Source organism: Saccoglossus kowalevskii, chromosome 9 (genome assembly GCF_978046115.1).
Source record: "Saccoglossus kowalevskii chromosome 9, keSacKowa6.1, whole genome shotgun sequence".
In the NCBI taxonomy this organism is placed as follows: Eukaryota; Metazoa; Hemichordata; class Enteropneusta; family Harrimaniidae; genus Saccoglossus; species Saccoglossus kowalevskii.
Genome location: NC_140649.1, coordinates 25,124,839 through 25,131,550, shown reverse-complemented (window position 1 = coordinate 25,131,550; position 6,712 = coordinate 25,124,839). Strand labels below are relative to the sequence as shown.

At 33.8% G+C, this 6,712-nt stretch overlaps 1 long non-coding RNA gene across 1 annotated transcript; it reads left to right on the top strand.

Moving 5' to 3' along the window:
• The first annotated feature begins 1,687 nt into the window (after positions 1-1,687).
• Positions 1,688-2,229, top strand: LOC146739013 (uncharacterized). The gene is made up of 2 exons (XR_014930593.1): positions 1,688-1,730; positions 2,149-2,229. It is a non-coding gene; the product is annotated as an uncharacterized LOC146739013 (long non-coding RNA).
• Positions 2,230-6,712: the final 4,483 nt, after the last annotated feature.

Genomic DNA, 6,712 nt, shown 5'->3' with positions numbered 1-6,712 from the left:
AAATGAAGCACTTTTTTCTGAGATGAGGCATTTGTTTTTATACTAAAATGTCTGAATTCTTTGAATAAAGCTGGAAATTATGTCCCTTAAGTTAAAAGAATTAAACACCAATGTTTTTGTAAGATATTTACATCAATCAAGAACATTCGGTAGACTGCTTTCCCACTGCTGTTTCAATCCTGAAGCTTGTTTCAATTCAAAACTAATTATGACATTGCATATTCATATTGAAACAAACTATGATAAAGGTAATATTATACAACAAATGGCAAGGTCACCAGAGTTCAACTATGTTTTTATCTTCAGGTGCGAATACTTTGTTATGGCCAACCAGTTACTGTGCACACATGCATACCGAAAATGTAAACCAGTAAGATAGCATATAACCCCCCCCCCTCCCCTAATCAGATTGCCCTGCATCAGTTCTAATTTTCAATGCCTTTAAAGTTTCTTGAAGTGAATTTAAATCATGTAAAAGTGATTGCTTCCAATCACGTAAATATTCATTGCAAAATTCAATTTATGAATTTTTTCAACATATAGTCTTTGCTTTAAAAGACGTAATTTTGCTAAACTACCATCTCCTTCTTTTGCTTTCTAGTTTCTCTTGCCAGTGTTCAAAGTCATGTTTAAAGAAAGTAAATAAAAGTGTTCTTACCAAATGAACAGAGTTTGCTGTAGACAGAACACCATGAAGAAACACAACCCATGTGCAATTGCACAACACAACCATGCAAAGCAGTTGTAAGTATTTCAACATAAATTTCCATTGAAATCAATTTCAAATCTCTTAATATGAATAATTAAAGCCACAAGTAGTATCAGTTGGGCCCAAGCTTTCAGGCATCTGTTTCATAATTAATGAGGTCACATGTTGCCATATTTTCACCATGCTGAATACTCAAAATCTATTATTTATAATGGCATGTCAGTCTATTAAGACTGGATGGGAACTAAATCAGTGTTCTGTTGAAGTTGTTTGTCCTTACATTAGTGCTGTGTTGAATAGTGAAGTACATATCATACAGAAAATGTACTGTTTCAGGCTTAGTATGCTCTACTGTTGAAGATGCACATTTGATACAAGTACAGTCTACATATTTAAAAAGGTTGAAATATTTGTAATGGACAGAAGCATTCCACTGCATGCTGAGTGAAAGCCGATTTCATTTTGAATTAATGCCTTTTAGGTAAAACACATGTTTCCACTTCTTTGGAATTTCATTTTTTCCATAGGAATACATACAAACTGAAAACAAATATGGGAACAAATTTCTTTGCTAAATCCTTCTACAAATTACATACAAATTGCAAAAACCACCTACTGAGGCACAGAGACTTCATAAAAAAAGTACACTGCAACATATTGTAAAAGGAAACCCTTAATTTTGTATGGTTATGGCAGTGACTGCATATCAATACCAGTTGGAATATGTGACACTTGTTATGAAATATGATTAGTAAAATTATTCTGCCTGTTACTACAATGGGGCATGTATGCATGAATGATTGGAAAGTGTCTTGTGTGGAAATTACACAAAACTTTGGGAAGAAAATTGTATGTAGGACAGCAAGATCTATTAAGATCTAGAAGAGATCTTTTTTTCAATGCCTTCTTCCCAATATGTGTATAAATAAATTTGAAAAGGCTATTCTTTTGTTTCAGGTTTCAGAACAACTCCTCAACTGGAGAAAAAAAAAAACATTTTGCTGAAGAGAATGAGGAAAGGGTATTTAATTTTGTATAATATGTGTAATTTATCCAATGCTAGATTATTAACTTTACTATTATATCCAAGCATCAATGTATCATTTTGCAGGCTGATTGAAAACTTGTCAATGAACATTTCTTATCACGTCTTCCAGTGTAAAATTGTTTTTGTCATTGCATACTCTTGTAAATGTTCACTTTTGGGGTGAAATGTATTTAATATTTCATTTGCAATTTGTGCTACTGTTTGTTACATGATATATTTATGATACATGTACTACCAGTATTTTATTTTTCAATATTTTTGAGGTGTGTACAAGGTTTGTTTGTGCAACCCGGTATACCACAGGGAAGGTTATAGTAGTTTCACTATGCTATTTTTCATAAAAACATGTACATGTATGTATTTATAATAGATGGTACTGCCTTATTTGCAGTTTTACCACTAAATAGCATTTCTAGTAGCAAGAAAGATGGGTATATCATTAAAAACAGCTGATGAGCTTTGCCAGCAAACAGAGATGCTAAAAAGATAAGGTAACTAAATACAAATCTGTTTGAATTTGATTGTATCTTATAAGAACACTTGAGAGAATACATTAACAAAATTATCTGTTTTGTCAGCAGGTGGGAAAAGCCAGACACAACAGTTTGAACAAACATTACCGCAGTCCATGAAAAAATAATTATTTTTGGAAGTGATAGAATTATTAGAAGAAAAACAAAAAATATCTTTTGAGTTGTCAAATTATCAGAGGTATATTTTGAGTAGTCGAATTATAGGAGTATAACTCTAGTAACTAAACTGTAGGATTGGAAATGAAAAATTTGACTGCTTCAAGAAAAGAATGCAACAGATGTTAGCGCTACATGTACCATCCACAGAGTTTGTCAAGTTTTGTAAACAATGTATTATTCATTCATGCCACTGTAACAACCATGTGCTGAGAAAAAAAGTTGTGATTTGCAATAAAAATAATAACACATACACTCGCTCAATCTTTTTCTGATACTAATTTATCTCATTTTGTAGGAGTTGGGTAGCTCTCAGAATGACTTCAAAAGTGTCCTCGTGTCTTCAAAAGTGTTCCTTAATAGTTTTAATTTAATAATTTGCATTTATGTCACCATTAGTTGTTCATGAATATAACAAATTAATATGACTTCAAAAGTGTCCCTTAATAGTTTTAATTAAATAATTTGCATTTGTGTCACCATTAGTTATTAATGAACAAATTAATATGACTTCAAAAGTGTCCCCATGTCTTCAAAAGTGTCCCTTAATAGTTTTAGTTTAATAATTTGCATTTATGTCACCATTATTTGTTCTTAAATAGAACAAAATTAATATGACTTCAAAAGTGTCCCTTAATAGTTTTAATTTAATAATTTGCATCTATGTCGCCATTAGTTGTTAATGAACAAATTAATATGACTTCAAAAGTGTCCCCATGTCTTCAAAAGTGTCCCTTAATAGTTTTAGTTTAATAATTTGCATTTATGTCACCATTATTTGTTTGTGAATATAACAAATTAATATGACTTCAAAAGTGTTCCCATGTTTTCATAAGTGTCCCTCAATAGTTTTAGTTCAATAATTTGCATTTATGTCACCATTAGTTGTTGGTGAATATAACAAATTAATATGATTTCAGAGTGTCTCCATGTCTTCAAAAATGTCCCTCAATCATTTTAGTTGAATAATTTGGAGTTGTCCTAATTCCAAATTATTCGATGAGCCATTGGATTTTGCATTCACTAGAAATAAATATTTGAACTAATTTTCAAGTAACACTTTCAAATTAGCCAGTCACTAAATCTTAACCATTTCTAAGCAACACTTTTTTTTTTAAATTCATTATGCGACCTGTATATATTATTTAATTATAACCTAACATTTATTTACCAACATATATATCTACTCGGTGCTTAGTGTCTGCTTGCATTGCTGTCATTTCACTATGCTGGCTTACTACAGCGTCACATGATACACACCGAGCATAACCCCCTATCTTACTGCATTTCCGCTCTGGGACACTTTTGAAGTCACGGACATTTTTGAAGTCTTAACACACGTGGTATAATATGTTCACACATTTCAAATTCTTTCTTTGTATTGCCGTACAATTAACACGTTTCAGTCTATATAAATGTGTATGTTGTTTTTCTAGTCATTCTATCCAGCATGTTGTAGACTTTTTTTTAAAAATTCTCTTCAATTTTCGAAATAGCAACAGAGCGATCGAATTGCAACGATCTATCCGATGGGTTGCCGATGTCAAACAGGGACCATCCGCATGATTAGATCAACGACACACCTAATGGTTTACTGCTCGCTCGATACGAAAGCCCGTTTTCACATTAGACCTTCTTAAAAAGGTGGAAACCCAGGACGATAATAAAGCCAGTAATAACAGTCTAGTAACTAGATTTAAAGAAAAGTTATAATATCAAAGTAATGTTCAAAAGGGTACTGTACAGTGACGATAAAAGATAAATAGATAAATTACTAACATTCAGAAAGTTGTCCTAAAGTTATAAACAACAGGGGGCGTCACACTGGAGTACGTTTTCAGTTCACATGACACCTCTTTCAGTGTTTAGACCTTGATCGTAAACTAGTACGCATTTTTTTAGTATTCCTCTCATATTGAAGGGCGGCAGTCGTCGCGCCGCGCATGTGCGACATTTGTGTTGATAAACATTGATTTTCCCCATAATCCAATGCGCTTTTCTAATGAAATCACGAGTACGAGTTTTGCCCTGGGCACTACTTGCACTAATTACCAAACACAAAAAAATGCCTAATTAAAGCTTGGTAACCTCTAAGTTCGTACTACATGGTGTGCGCGACAGTCTAAAATCGTCATCTTTGTCTATATGTGATACATATCTCGCGCATGCGCGGCGCGAAGACTACCAATTCACATCAGTTTTAATAATATTCTGCAAGTAGAAATTGGGGAAAAGAAAAACAATTGTATAAGTGGAATTTACATTTTTAAGACTGGAAAATCTACATATTTGATAGAGTAAAGCCAAATAACAAAACAAAGATATGAGCATACTCTTATAAAAAAAATACTTTGCATAGTTTTTCTATAAAAAAAAAAAAACAACGGGAGAAAATTAGTAAATTGCCAGTCTTTTACCACGTATTATCAATGGGTTCATCATCTCCAGTGTTCAAGTTCTGTGGTAAACTCTTTAATTACATAGGTATGCGTTTCTGAGATTGAAACCGCATAATAGGTTGTACGAGAGTCGAACAGATCAAGGTCGTTCGCAGGCATTTCATGATAAGGTCGTAATTTGTTTCTTCTTTTCAAAGTGTCATATAATTATTTATATAGACACGAGTTTTCAACTTTCAGGATTTTTCATCCAGCATGACATATTCGTGGGAGACTAAGAAAACATGCGCCCTTTTTCGAAGCTATAGGAATTCATTGCGTCTACAACGGTCATTGGAGTGTCCAGGGAAGTGTCTAGTGATACTGCAAAGTCCCTCGGTAATTGCCTGCCGCGTACGGGAGTTAGGTGTATGTAAATATCTTGCACCCGCTGTAAAACATCATAAACATTTCCCAATAATTCGGGACAAATTTAAGTACCCATCTCTAGACTGCAACCTTTTTTTCACCATATATAGCAGAACGAAATTTTGTACCATGGAAATCAATAATTATTGTGAATGACGCGAAATTCACCATTATCATGGGTGCTTGGCGCATTTTTGAAGTAGTTCTGTGGCCATATACTTTTTTTACATCGGAATTGTGTAATAAATACTATAAAACAAAGCCATATGGTAAAAGTCAAGGAAATCTTGCGATAAGTTGCAATTGCAGCGAACAAACGAATTTCTGGGAAACAGTGACGACGTACTAGTAAAGGTGTGTGTGTGATAATGGAAATATTTACAATTTATGACACAGTTTGTAATCGCCACCATGATAATCAACTATAATACTATGTCGGGTGCGACTAAAAAATAAGGAATTGTGTGATAAACACTATAAAACAAAGCCATATGGCAAAAGTCAAGGAAATCTGGCGATAAGTTGTAATTGCAGCAAACAAACGAATTTCTGGGAAACAGTGACGACATAAAGATGTGTGTGTGATAATAGAAGTATTTACAATTTATGACACAGGTTTTAATCGTCGCCACGATAATCTACTAAAATACGATGTCGGATAAAAATAAGTCGTTATTTAACAATCATTGGGCTGAAAGCCAAAGCGATGCATCGAATTTATGTATTTAGATGTAGTCACGGTGACGTAAACTGATATAAAAATGTGTCAAGTTCATGCCCCACCCAAGTACAAACATTACTCATTGTTTCTACGAACTCGTTATGTAAAGCTTCAGATAAGAATATACAGTGGCCCCTCGCTAAGTCGCGGGTGTCGGGATCCAAGCAAAAACCGCGACTTATCTATCGTTTCCTGGTTGTGCTCGTCGATATCAGTTACAGACGCCTGCGTCACAAATAATTTAACAATAACACATATACTACAATGGTTGAATAACAAACGATCTACGCTAAAAATTCGAAGTGCCTGAAAACTTATTTTTAGAAAACAATAATTATATTATATGCCAATAATCAATAACGAAATCAACCTAACATTGCACTCTGTGTATTGTCGTGACTAACGTGACCAATTAAGTTGCAATATATAATAGTACCTACATTCCACTAATTCGAATAGGACAATCAGACTATGCCAATCTACAATTAAATATAACAATATATCAGCTCTATATACACGTACCGCCACAATAACACTTTTTTGTAGTTGGACCAGTACCAGCTGCAAATGTGTCCAGGTTAAATATTGAGCCTATTGTATTTTCCGCCGGGGGACTGGAAATATTATGCCATTGAGGGCGCTGCTCAAGTTCACACCATTCGCGACCCGGACGTGGAAATATTCCACGAATCATTGTTTTGGAAGAGAAAATGTAGCTTACGTGGGGTGAATATTACA